General features: G+C 44.9%; 1 long non-coding RNA gene across 2 annotated transcripts in view; it reads right to left on the bottom strand.

Moving 5' to 3' along the window:
- Positions 1-8918: 8918 nt before the first annotated feature.
- The window catches only part of LOC130533579 (uncharacterized), a 60736-nt gene continuing 55058 nt past the window's right edge, over positions 8919-14596 (bottom strand). For both annotated transcript variants that reach the window (XR_008952618.1, XR_008952617.1), the window contains exons 4-5: positions 9585-9637; positions 8919-9453 (exon numbers count right to left, since the gene is read on the bottom strand). This is a non-coding gene — a long non-coding RNA (uncharacterized LOC130533579). The remainder of the gene's footprint in view (positions 9454-9584; positions 9638-14596) is intronic.

A 14596-nucleotide genomic window follows, 5' to 3' on the forward strand; every position in this document is an offset into this window, starting at 1 on the left:
AGTTTAGCAGCATCTGTCCTCTGGCTGCCGTCTGGGTCTCAACTTTTTATTATCGTTTCCCCAAAGATTCTGGTAAAAAAAAAAAAAACAGCTTTTACTCTACAGATGCAAGTTTTAACTGCACTTTCTGTAAATCTGACATTTAATTTAGCCATTTTGGTCATAAAAAGAGGGCAAAAACATCCTAATGGGTTGAAACCAGAAATTTACTGCCCAATTTGTGACTTATTTAATTGAGATTTTTACACAAGAATAGACAGTAAAACTTTATAATATGAACTTGAGTAGGTTTACCTTTTTTATTTTAGGGTTTTTATTTATTTGGCAACAGGAATACACTGCTGTCTACAACAGCATTTGTGTGTCTAAAATCTTGAATTTTGGTTTGGATTAATACCTTGTTTGGGGTTCCGAGGAAGCTAATGTAATTTAAATGTGCAGTAATACAGCTGCATTTGATTAAATACCTTTTAATTTGCCAGCATTAGCATGTCGCTCCAGCTACATTTCATCTGAACACCAATAAACACTGTTCTACAGCTAGAAACTGTGTCGACTTATTGTGCCATAAATTATAAAAAAAAAACAACAACTCCCGACGCCATAAATGCTACTCAAATGTTTGGACATGTTTAGGGGTCAGAATGATGGCAAACCTGACAAATAATATAAGCTGCAAAAAACAAAAACAACAAATGCAAAGGTCCGTTCACCTGCGGCCAGACATGCAGTATATCCACGTAATTATGCAGCGACGGTAGAGCAGCAGGATCTGCCGCTAACAAAGAACAAATGGCCACATCGACGTGACACAAAGAGGCTGGAAATAAACAAGGCAGCAAAGCGGAGAGAGCCTAATGTTAGGGGCCTCTCTTGTATTGAGAGAAATTACAGGAGCGTTTGATTTGCGACGAGGTGCCGTCCTGAACATATGGCATTTTAATTCTTGTCAGTCTCATCTGGATAACTCGGAAGCCTGGCGAATCTCGCACCACCATCAGGGAAATGTGTGCACGTGCGGAATGCTTAACTGCAAAGGGCTCCAATTTCCCACCTTAATGGGCATTCCCATCCCATTTTCCCCTCGGCTTCTGCTTCCTTTTTTCCCCCCACTCTTTTCTTAAATTCAGGCCTTTGTTTGTTTTACGTTTTTTTTAGCCCTTTGTTGTCATTCCTTCACTCCTCCAGTCCTCCTCGCCTCCCTTATTTGCATTGATTTCTCCACTTAGAGGAAGAGTGGACTCTGAGGGAAAATAGGCCTCTATCAAAATGCTCACACACACCTATTACCTCAGCATCCACATGCACTGGAAGACACACACACATGCAGACAAACATGAACTTCACACTTACACACACCTGACATGCAGCAGAAGCCTAGCATCGTGCTGAATATGTTTGCGGCTGTTCACTTTTTTAATCGTCTGATGCCTTTTGTGTGGGATGACAGCTTGAGACGAGTGCCTAATAAGTCCGAGCCTGGTGTCGTCCTGCTGGGCTGAGAAGCCTTTATATATATATATATAAATATATATATATACACACACTTACACACTCAAACACACAGTATATAAACTGTACAACAGCCCACAGCCTGAGCCTGGCTGAGTAGCCGGAGCACACACAAAAACACACACAGCCTCCTAATCATCCTGGTGTCTAGCACTCCGCCGGCGATCACCACTCCACCACACTGCCATCATGGGCCAATTAAGTGGCCATATATCTGTCTAACAGTCTCCTCTGGCTGAATGGACAGTGGTGGAGTAGCAGTAGTAAGCAGCTACATGAGGCCACCCGCAGCTAGCAGTCAATTTGTAGCTTAAAGCCTGGTTGCCACAGCACTCTGGCATTATTAGGACTAGTAGGGCTATTGAGGGATACTTTCTGTGTGAGTGTGTGTGCGTGCATGTGTGTGTGTGTTTGCACCCATGTATGTGTCTGTGTTTGGTCAGAGGGTTGCCTCTGTACATTTATTGAAAAGGATGCAGATTGAATGCTGACATGCACGGTCCACTGAAGGTGGAATTTGTCCTCTTGCATTTGCCTCGGTCCGTTTTGTGCCTTCTGCATCCACCCAGAAACCAAGCCTCACAAGTCATAAAACAAACATCCACTGGGCTCCTTCTGGGAATGACCCACTTGTTAAATTGGGCTGCCCTGCTGTCACCTCGCAGCGTGGCGAGGACACAGTCGCATTTCCACCACGGCCCATCCAGGCTGCGCGACCACATCTGGCACCACGGCGGCCTTGGTGGCGGATCAGTGGCGTGCAAATACAGTAATGGCTAATGATGCATTGGTGCAGATTTACTTCTGAAGTGGAACATGACGAGTTTGCCAATGTGGACACTGGAGGCTTGAAATATGGCAGCTAGAGGGTCAATAAAAGGCTGGAATAGAATCATTAATGAAGAAAGAAAACTGTGTGGTTATCCATCATCATAGCCAACAGAGTTTCAAAGAAGATAATTAACATTTGAATCCTGTGGCCCCTGAATTTTTTTTTTTTCACACATCTGTGGGTCAACAGATTCAAAAATAAAGACACTTCTTAAAAAAAACTGTTATAGACTGAATAGAAAAAAATGTGGTTTTATCACACAGTTTTAGGGGATTTCTTACAACAGTTTCCATTAATTATACATCCACCACAACCGGTCTAAAAAACAACAGCTGAAACTTGAACTGCAGTAGCCAAAATGTCCTCAGCAGGTGTATTAAACAGTGCTGCTTTTGACACATTTCACATGTCGGTAAGGCTTCAGGTTGTCAAGGAAATAGTTGTGTGTCGTCAGCGTAATTATGTTAGCACAGTGTGCTGCCTGATAAGATGGCCCTGACAGTATTGATAAGATAACAGACAGGGGAGGGGAACTATACTTGGACGGATCTTCCTTTAACAATAAGCAAACTGACATGGAGAAACTGAAAATAAAGACAGAAAGGCCTTTGAAATAGTGGAAACAAGAAGAAATGAGATAAAGTGTGGAGTGCTCTAGAAGTGATTATTCTAATTTAGCAGCTGATATAAATCTAAATGAAGTCACGATGTGAGTCGGCAGATGGACACAATGCAGTCACCCTGGGACTCCCCATCTGATTCGCCTTCCCTCTCTTCTATCAGTCCACTCTATCTATTTCCATGGCTCACCGTCGGGCCCCTGAGTGGCCAACCTCAGCAACACCACACGCAGCAGGGACCAACTGAGGTATTACCGCGCCTGCTATTGCTTTTTTGGTTTAGAAGAACGAGTGGGATGGAGTGACCGGAACACAGGAAGGAAGGATGGAAGGAGGTACAGAAGGTCAGCGAGCCTATCTGGGCTCGCTGACAAACACCGTCGGACTCCTATTTCCATCTGAGTCCCGACAGATCGGAGGCAATGCAGCAGGTTGTCTTCATTCCACTGGCCACAGATGACGGAATAAACGCCATAAACACGGTGCATCTGCTGCGTGTCTGCAAATATCCTTTATTAATTTAATCACACGCACGCCCAGAAACACAACACACCCCTCTCACTGTTCCATTTATAAAAGAAAGCCTGTACGTAGAATTTATGCTAAGAATACTTTGGACGTCCATTTTATTTTAGTTTAAAAGGTTCTGAAGAAAGAAGTGGACAGAAACAGTTTCCACGGCAGCCATTGTCTAGGTAACACCAACTGGATGGCCGGCGAGCACATGCTTTCACCGTACGTGCACGGCCAGTGGAGAGGCTAGCGGCTCCCTGCGCCAGGCGGTCATTCATCACCGTGAGTGCTGCTGTTAACTCCGGCTTCACAGGCAGGGTCAGACGACGACGACCTCCTGACCCAGCTGCCAGAACGTTTAACCGTCTCACCCACTCCCCCAGCTGGACCGGGTCACGTGTGTGATGGCGGGAGGGCCGTGCTCCCGATCGAGGTTCCAACCCAGCCAAAGGTGACCTCTGATCCGTCTCTCATCCCTGGAAACCAACCAATCTATCCTATTAGCAGCCTCCTTGACCGCTCGGCCGGCTCGGCTCCCAGCGGCGTCGACACGCTCTGCCTCTGACTGTGTGGGTGCAGACGCACTCCCGGAGACATCATCAGTCCTGGCCACAGCACCAGGTCTGGATCGTAGCCTCCACCGTGCAAGGCTTCATCTCTCGCAAGACTCTTTTCTAGGTTCTAAACTTTCAACTCTTCCTCCTCCCCCCCGAGGTCTCCTGCCTCAGTATGAAGGAGGAGCTGCAGGGGGGGTGAGGGGGAGACTAGAGAAAGTGAAGACTGATGAATAACCCTTTTGATACACTGCTGCAGGCAAAGGAAGGGAAAATTGATTGAACTTTGATGAGAATTATATCAAGGGGCTGTGTTCATTTGCTGCTGCGGACCTGCTGCATGTGTCTGCAGCTCAGGAGTCCTGCACGTACGTATGATCTCGCCTGTGATTCACATTTAAAGCCAAGCACAAGGGAGCAGCACATGTACCCCCCCCCCCCCCCCCTTAAACCTTCCTCCGACATCTCCACTGATAATACCTCCTGCTCCAATGAAGACACAACGTCAGGGATGTCGTCGGGGTCAGAAGCACCGACTTAAACCCAAGCCGCTCGCTTACACCTGAAGAGTTACGGCAGAGGAGAGGGCTGAGTAACGTGAAGTTCAGGTTGTTAATAACCCTGGAATCTTTATTAAAATATGTAAATGCGCGCTAATCAACTCCCTGTATTTTCATATGTTAGAGGTACTAATACTGCAAATTAATGAGGAACGAACAGAGGGAGCTCGGCTGTTCAAGGCTGTTTTGGTCCAGTTATCATATATGAATGCTGCCGTCACCATCCCCAGCCTGGGATGACAAGTTAACATTACATGAACCAACAAATGGCACAGAAATGACATTAGACCCATCCGATGAGGAGAAGGAGGCACAACAGAGCAGAAGGAGAGTGACAGAACCCCAACAAAAGTACAGACAAACGTCTAAACGTTCACATATAGAGGGATAAATACTAAAATCCGTCATGAAGAAAAGTAACTGCCAACCTAAATATGTTTCATTTTGGAAGTTTCAACAGTTCGAAGACATTTAGGCTGTGCGGGTACTGAAATAACACGACAACACAGTTAACAGCGTGCGCCGATGTCATGTTTCTCTCAGCCGTGCCTGATCCGCTACTATTAACGCTGAAAATTCAACATGATTTCACAGCCTTCAAATCAACAAAGAGTAATTAATTTTACACTGGTTTCACAGCGTGATGAGAGTTTGGCAGGTTGACAGAATCAAGACCATTCCATCAGACTGCTGGTGCGGTCAGGTGCGTGCGTGCGTGTTTGTCTGTGTTTGTGTCTCTTTAGTGTTGGGTGTACAGAAAGCCATCTGGCAGTGGCGCCTCACACTCGGCACCGTCCCTGTGTGTCGGATCAGAACCGGCAGATCATGGATCCAGATCACTGCACACACACAGTATCACTTTAAATTAACACACACGCATACACACACACACACGGCAGCAGCAGCATTACACAGATGCTTTGAGAAAACACACTAATTGCAGCCTGCAGTTGTCAATCAAACTTTCTTCCCTCTGTTTGTCTCGTCATTAGCTTTTTTTTCCCTCCGCGAGTCTATTCTCACTCAACCTGCCCCACAGAGCCCCCCCTGGGGACAGCTCAGATCAATCTGAAGAAGTGCGGAGATATTCATTAAGACTGGCGGAGACACTGAACCAGCACGACAATGTTGCTCTGCAGAGATGAAAACGACCACTGATGTGATGTTTTGAGCCGTGGACGTTTGGGCAGAGTGATTGTGAAGCGGACACAGAGAAAATCTTAAGAGATTCAGAGCGATTCAGCACCAACCTGCTTCCAAGAACATCACATTTTAGAAGGATTTAAATAAAAAGACCTTCTAGACTCTCTTTACTATGGCCATTGATTTATGCTTTATCTTTTCTCCCATATTTGGTTCGGTTGGGCCCTTTTCAGCTAAACTGTGGTGATGAGAAGATCAAATCAAAGGTGCAAATATGATTATTAGAGAATAAACTAAAATCACAACCACCACAAATTGCTGTTTTATCTGTGTGTTCTGCTGTGAAAACAGACCAAAGATGCTTGAGGTGCTCACACAAGAGCCCCCTCCATTCAGACACACACACACACACACACACACACACACACACACACACACACACACACAAACGCGCTGGTTGGCTCCAGCAGGTGTTTGGCAGCATCTAAAGTGAACTTTTGATTACATGCGATTTTCAGACCCTTTATCTTCTTGTCTGTGTGAAAACACTTTTGTGTTTATTGGATTCCAGAGTTTAGTTGAGCGTTTAATGGCAGATTGATGAACTCCATTAAAAGTTACTAAAAAGCATTTAAATGAAATTTGACCAACATTTGTGTGAGAGCTGCTCCATCACCCTCAGTTACCCCAGTAAAGCAATCCCCTCAGCACCAGGTAACTTGCACTCAGAATGTTTATTCAGCCAAACTAAAACTAAAATTCCCTTTAAAAATGGGGGAAAATGTTAAATTTTAAGCTCAACTTTTGCTTCTTTATTCCCTTGTTCCGTTTTCCAACCGTTCACATTTCCATCTTCTGGGCCTTTTTTAAAAAGCAAAGGACCCGGATGAGCCTGTGCTGAAGACGTCTCCCACACCTAAAACTATAACTCGGAGCCTTGTAGAACCTCTCCCTTGAGTTTCTAACGCTCTCTCTACGCTGGAAGCTCTCCCTTCCCAACTGTAAATATTACAAACATCAAGACGAAGAGAAGCCTTCATCAAGCGCTGCAGCGCTGGGATGCAGAATCAATCTGGGCTCCTTCAAAAGCCCCACTTGAAGCCGGTGGCTGGAGAGACGGAGCGGAGATGCTAATCGGTAAAAGGTCCGGGTGTAATGCCTGCACTCCCATTCAGCACGTCTGCCTCTGAAGCCACCGTCTTAATTATCACCATAGGACATACATTACCAGACCAAACGCAAATGCCATCAAAATGACAATGGGCCTGCAGTCGCCATTATTGCCGGGCATTAATTGATTTTATCGTAATCACATTATCTAGTTCAAATAAGGCGCTTTAATGGGAGCCCCGGCCATTTAGACCCTCATAAATATCCACTGAGGAGCAAAGACCCGTCGCAATTAAACAAGGGGAGATCTGCGCCGCTGCCGCTGCCGCTGCCGCCGCTGCCGCTGCCTCGGCTCACTGTTCAGGAAAATAACTCAACGACGTTTAATCTCTCCTGTCTTTAATTCCCACAGAGAAAATCCAACGGCAACTGGATGATTTCGACATCGGTCAAATTTGGTTGCATTCGAGTTTAGAGAGAAAAAGAAAGGGTTGAGCAGTGATACGCACGAGCGTGCCGCAGCTTCCTGTCGGCGATAGCAGATGTTTGCATCAGCTTTACATCAGCGCGGCGCAAGCCTGCAGCTGGAATCTACACTGTGTTCTGGAGACCATTTAAATGTGGAAGACAGCGGCCCAGAGTGACTGGATCTGTAAAAAATATGTTTCAACCAAACCTGCTAAATAAAAGACCAAAACAAGAGAGAGCTGCACGCTAACACGCTAAGAAGTGTTTCTCACCTGCTCAAAACTCTCCTTTTTCAAAATGCGACTCAAAGCTTGAGAAGAGGTGCAGAACATCGCTCTGTTGCTCTCACGTCTTCTTTTGTTTCCTTTTAAAATCTACATGTGGTAACTCACTTCCTTCTTGTATACATGAAAAAACATATTGTTGGCTGATTGAAAAAAGGAGGATCAGAGTTCCAAAGCATTGGAGAAACAAATCACGCAAAGACTTTCTGCCAGTTCAGGTTGTTGCGGACGTTTATCTGCAGCCTTTTGCATATCAATAACAGGGTTTTGGAAAATAAGGCAGCAGACGTAATTTTCAGAGGCAGCTTTTCTTCCATTCTATCAACACAAAAGCTCAGTGTGATACTTTAATAAAGATACACAAATACACCTCATCTGCTGGGCAGAAGAAAAGCACTTCATATTTTAAAATTCTCCTCAAGGAAACTTACTTTCAACACACGCCACCTTAGAGAGGAGACTCTGATGTTTCCCTGCCAGGGTCATTTAGAGGATGTTTTTAATGTTCTTTGTCTGCTCTGAGAGTCACTGGTGAAGATCGATCTCTGACCGGAGTCTTCCTCTCTGAGGTGAGTCTCATCAACAGCAGCCATGATGTCACATTCAGAGATCATGAGTCAGGTGAGAGCAGCTCTGGAAAGAGGTCACAACCTTGTCCGATGACCGGAACCCCAGCACACCCTCAAAAGACACGATCCTCCGTGTCTTCCTTCCTTTCCTTTTCCTGCCGGGCTCCTACAGCAGCCAGAACCAGACTGTTTTAGACCATATTTGATGATGTTGCTCTTTATTTAAACTGAAACTATATCATGAAGTTTATATCAGTGAAGGAAACTTTCAAGGTCAAAGGTCACAGCTCATCCTGCTAATTGTTTTGAATACAGTGAATTAAACCTGTATTGTCATTGTTGGGTCCTCTCCTCCCTTCGTTCCTCTACCCCCCTTTTTCTCCTCCTCCTTCTCTCTCCCCGTCTTTCCTCTGTCCCCCCCTTTCCTCACTCCCCCCTCCTCTTTTCTTCCCCCCTCTCTCCCAGTATCACTTGTTTTTCAGTGAATTCTTCAGAGACGGTATTAAGAACGCAGACAGAAGTTAATAAAGTCTAATCAAAATAACTTCCAAAGCTTTGGCTTCTTTCACTTTCTAAATGAGATCAAAGCGAGAGTCGAAACCATTTAAGAATTACTCAGATCCACTAGACACAAACAATAACAACAATAAGACGGAGAAAATGGAATGAATGGCCACGAAACAAAGAAATAAAATAATAAGAGGAGGAAAACATACAGCAAAGAGGAGGGATGGGACAATCCACCAGGGACACTTTTCCTTTATTGTCTCCCGGCTTCTTTCATCCGGCATATTTTTGTTTGTTTTGTTTATTTCTCCATTTGAAAGATTTGGATTCTTGTGTTGTACAAAGGGGCCGGACGGGGGAGGGGCAGCCTTCCAGGGGGTTGACTTATTATTGTTTATGTGTTGTTTCTGTAATTATATTCCAGAAATCCCCATCGAGGCAGGAAGCAGAGCTATAATTGGCTTGACAATACCAGTAAATTTTGATTATTCCTTTGTCATAATCTCGGAATTGTTGCCTTGATAGTCAAGCTCCAGCCATCCGGCTCTGACATAAAGACGACACGAGGCAGACGCAGATCATCCAGGGGAAGATTTAACTGCGTGAAGCCAAAAAGCTCCAGTTTCACTTCTGTTTTCAAGGACCTCGATCATCAGACATGTAGGACTGTGTAGAACAGGAGCTGGAACGAGCTGCTTTTATGATTCTTTAGATCCTTCTCCGCTGTTCTTGTGGGTTCTTGTGGGCCAGCGTTTTCTGCGGTTCCACCTCAGCTTGAAGTCTGTTTGGAATAAACACCAGAAGAAAAGAGCCATCGCAAACATTTTTTGCATAAAATGTGACTTTAAAGCAAACGACCGCGGACACCTGAACGAGCTGAGAGTAGATAAACGATTGGGGGTCAATATTTACCACAGTTCCTGCAGTCTAGAAGCTTCCGAGATGTCCACGATACGTTGAGAGAGCTTTGAAAGACAGAGAAGAAAAGAGAGAGAGAGAAAGAGAGACAGAAAAAAGAGTAAAAGAGAGGTCAATGCCCAAAACAGAAATACAGTATGGGAGAGGAGAAAAGTCTGTGAAGAAATCAATGTCAAGCTCAGGCTTCCTTTTCACCTTGGAGAGGGGCTGAAGCGATCTGGATGGTGGGGAGGAAGAGGGGCGGTGGCAATGGAGGACTCTTTAGGTCAATAAAGAATCAATAGTGGTGGGTGAAACATGTTGTGGATAAAAGACTGCTGAGCGGGTCTTGGCTGCTGTAGAGGAGGCTCTGGCACTGGCAGAAAAGGAAACATGTCCGGGGGTTACTCTGCAACACTTAATGTGCAGAGCTAGCAGCGCTTAATTGCACCAAGCTACTTCCTGACACAGAGACACAGAGAAGAGAGAGGAAGCTGCTAGTCTGGTCTGGTCTGTTAAAGACCAGATTTGGAGACACAGACCCTGCTGGATTGAGACCCTTACAGGACACCCATCGCTGCTTTAAACCTTCACTGTTCTCAGGACATTTCTGCTGGAAACTCTGGTGAGAACCCAACAAGTGTCATCCAGGCTGAAACTTTGGTTTCTCATCTGGTTGGTTGGTCGGTTGGATCACTAATTACAACCCTGCAACACAAATACTCTGATGGCTCGGGTTGGTGTGCGTGTGTGTTTTTGGGGGTTTTACACAGTAAATCTAGATCTGCGCAGCTTAGAGTTCACCGCTAATCAAAAATGCAAAATGAATTTCCTATTTAATGCGAAGGCATGCACGTGCCACTTGTGATTCCTCTCATTCACTCAGCGCTACGACCTCTGACCCCGCTGCATTGTGCTGGCTCAAAAATCTGCTGCTTTCTGTCAACAACGCAGTGTAAAATGCTTTTAAACCCTGGGGGGAAAGCGTAGCAAAATATGATAATTCTGTCACTATGCTAACAAAATATCAGCTCACCTTCTTTTATGATGTAATTGAAGCGCAGGCAGGACAAGTCAGTCGTACTTCAATAAAATGTGGCCTGCAAAATGGTGAGAGAGCAGAAGAGAAAGTGCAGCACTCCTGCACAAATGTTTCACGTTTTATGTGCTGGTGAAGAATAAAACAACCCATTAAGCAAATAAATATATCAATTAAATGGCGTAATTGAGACTGTGTAGATATATGAAAATGAATTTCCCAAAGGTGCCCTGAGTAATGAGTTCCACAGAGTTATTGAAGGTGTCGCAGCCCGACCATGAATGATCAACCGTGACGTGCACACACACACTCTGGTGTTTGTGCACTTCATCTGTCTAAAATTCTGTTCCTTTAATCTTTTGCAAAAAGCTGCGTTTGATCGACGTCAAACAGGAAACGATCCCTAACTCGTCTCCATAGAAGTGAGCAAAAAAACAATGAGCGCGAATTAAAACATCCGATAAATATTTATAAATCAGAGTCGCGGGCCGCTGTTAACATTCAGAGGTCGAACTGCATGTCTGGTAATTAGCAGAATAGCTAATAGAGTTAAAACACACAATTGGTAGGGGAGCATAAACAAATCTGGCCTGACCCAGCCACGGTGCAGCATGCAGGATTTTGGTCCCTGTAGCACACCTGCTTTTGCAAACTGGTCGTTCTTGGGGTCAGAGGTCGCCTGGAGCTGGAGTGGGCGTCTGGGCAGCGCCGGTGCACAGCAACGCCTCGGGCAGTATGGCCGCCCAACGCCTGCATGACCGGCGTTCAATATCAATTATAAATGCAAGCCGGTTCTTTGTTAATGATGTCCTCACATGCTGGAGATTTTGTTTCACAGCAATTAATGCAGCGTTATTTGTGCTGGGGGTGCCCCCATAAGTCCAGTGTCAGCGCCTCCACTCCCACACATGAAGGCAGGAAGAGCCAGTGTGGGACGGCACACGAGCATGCAGGACATACAAATAAAGCTACATGCCCACACGTGTATCATGATTATGTGTCTTAAAAGAAGCTCTTCTTTAACTATCCTCTGGGTCAGGACCCGAAACAGCCAGGGAGACTGAATCCCAGTGCCAGCGCGATGAGAGCTACCAGCAGTCATTAGATTCGTTCCCAGAGAAAGGCCGCATCTTCTAAATTTGGTTCTGGGGCTGAGGATATTTAACAACCCCTGCACCATTACGCTGGATAAGAATGGATAATGAGGACAAGGTTGAGAGACAGATCTCAGGGAGGGAAAAAAAAAAGAAAGACGGGCCAATGTGAGCATGGAAGTCTGGTGAATCGCTTCCACACACCCCCACACACCCACCCAACATAACAAACACAAAAGATGCACAGTTCTCCATCTCTCTGAGGACAGGCTCAGAGAGTTCTGCATATTGAATGAAACAAGACCAGTTGGAGATCTATTTTCAGAGCAAAAACACTTTTTTAAGTAAAACGTTGCCGAGCGGATGGCGGCGTGGCCGGCGCCGTCGTCTGTGCCGCCAGGTCGGAGAAAAAGCTGACGAATAAATACAAAAAAAGTATTTTCAGATAAAGGACACTTCCTGCATGTGCAAATGTGGCATAGGGGGCCAACTGACATGCAGGTGTGAAGGAAATCTGAATATTTCATGAATTATTTTGTTGAAATGGAAATAAAAAAGTTTCTAAATGTCGTCACACTCTTCCATTAAAGCATTTCATGTATTTGACACAAAGAGTTTTGATCAGATTTTAAGATAAAGGTGCATCTACAGTCATCAGATGACTGAGACCAAACCAATTAAATAAAATACAAATGTAATCTAATATGTAATATCTATATCAAAATAATACTCCAGTCACTGCAAATTGGATCTGCTCCTCTGTCCCAAACACTTAATAGATTCTCCCTCCACATCTATCCAGCAGGTTCAGCTCGATTGGATTTTATTTATAAGGCATCAATAACAATTCTTCTGAAGACCAGAGCCTGAAGCCCCCGGAGCAGACGCGGAGGCTGTGGGTAATTTTGCTAATACAATATATAATATTAGCAAACTAATATTCAAACAAGACAACAACACAAGCAACTGGTAGAGACAACAAAGTGCCTATTTCGCTCACCTAAAGCAACATTTCCCCAACCTCGCAGGTCCCTTGTCAAGTTATTTTTAAACTGTTATTTCAAATACACCTTTTTATGCGTATAAGCTGCAAAGTCGTAGTTGGTAAATACGCACGACCGCGGGTAGTTCTTACAGCTGAAGCCCTGAAACACTGAAAGCTTGATTGCTTTATTAAGCTGCTGTAAAATGAACCTGTGATATTGTTCTGTGATGGTCTCCTGCTGCCTACACAGTGTTACAGAGCTCGCAGCTTAAAAGAAAATGCTAAGACTGAACTGCTTCAGCGGCCAATTGCTCCGTTTTTGAAACCCTCTGATATGGATTTTAGTGGTGTGAGAGTGAGAGTGTGGACCAGCTGCCCTATAATTCATAAAAAGATCAATTTGATCGCATTACCCACCGCAGAGTCTGTTCACAGTAAGTGCTGATTGGCGACGATTGGCCATGAAGTGTCCTCTGGTTGTGAAGTGGTCTCTGGGCAGCCGAGACGTTGGCAGAGAAGCCCGGCACCGCACGGCTCAGCACAGCTTGCCACAGTTGACCGAAAGCCCAGGCAGATGGCCAGCAAGCAAACAGCCCCTATTAGCATTTGGTCTGGATTAAATCAAATGCCTGGTGGAGAGCGATCTGTGGAATGACCCTGGAGCCGGAGATGGCGAGAGAGGAGCAGTTGGAGCTGATGTTGGGAATAAAAGTGGACATGAAGTGGGTGGTGCTGCTTTGGAACCGTTTCAGTGGCTTGAAGTGTGAAAGTCTCTGATGTTTGCTGGACGGCTGACAGGTTTTACGAGAAGCCTCGACTGGATAAATCCTCGTTCAAGCGTTTTCTTGGGGTAATTGCGACGCGTAGCCGAGATTCTTATTCTGATGCAATTTGCTCATCAGTGTTAGAAAACTGCATTACATAAACACTGATTTGGCCGCACGTCGAACCTGCTTTTAACTTCCTGTGTGTGCCTTTCGGAGAGTTCCAAATATAATTTCACATCATAAATATGTCTTGGAGAGTCATAGCAAGTCCTCCTACGTAAGACACGGTCATCTTAAAGAAGGCGTCCATTCAGAATTAAAGACAATTCTTGGTAATTTACAAAATGTGACAAACTGAAAGCTGGCACTCTTTAATTAAATGGCCTTTCCCCATGTTTGTAGTGCTGTGGGGCCTGATTTCTGCCTGACTCTGACACTGGGAAAGGTCCTTCAATAAGAGTCCAAACTGAAAGGATGAAGGGACGCAGCTGAGAGCCTCTTAACTAAAAAAACAGCAGAAAGGGCCAAGAGAGACCACAGGAAGGAGCTGGGATGAAGTCAGTGACCTGTCATGTTCTAGCTGTCCTTAACTGCACATACAAACGCACATGCACACGGGGGTGCCGTGCACGCTAATCTGAACTGATTGCATGTCCACTTACATAAATTATGGAATGTGGCGGATGCATTATTTACTCAGCAGAATTAAAAAGGCATGCCAGGTTGCTGGATGCCATCTTAACCTCACGACAGAGAAAAAGGGAAAAGGACAGAGAGAGAGAGAGAGAGAAATGGAGAGAGAAAGAAGAGAGAGAGAGTTAGCTGCAGTTTCCTTAAAAAAACCTCTTAAAAAACATGTCCTGTACACTTTTGCACTCATCTTCTACTTTCTTGTCCTTTTCTTAAATAACCTTGATTCAGTTTATCCTTCCATCTTTCTCTCTCCATCCTTTCTGCAGTGCACCACCAAACAACTTGTGTAATGAAACTTTGATTTAGACTTCAACACGATTGTAGAGAGAGTGGAACGGCCGAGGGTTTCACTTTCTTTTTCATTCGTTCTCCTGTTCAGAGTTTCATTTTCAGGTGGGAAAAAGAGGAAAAGTCTCTCCATCTGGTGGGTTTGAGTTTATTAAGAGATT

This window comes from Takifugu flavidus, chromosome 11 (genome assembly GCF_003711565.1).
Source record: "Takifugu flavidus isolate HTHZ2018 chromosome 11, ASM371156v2, whole genome shotgun sequence".
Classification (NCBI taxonomy): domain Eukaryota; kingdom Metazoa; phylum Chordata; class Actinopteri; order Tetraodontiformes; family Tetraodontidae; genus Takifugu; species Takifugu flavidus.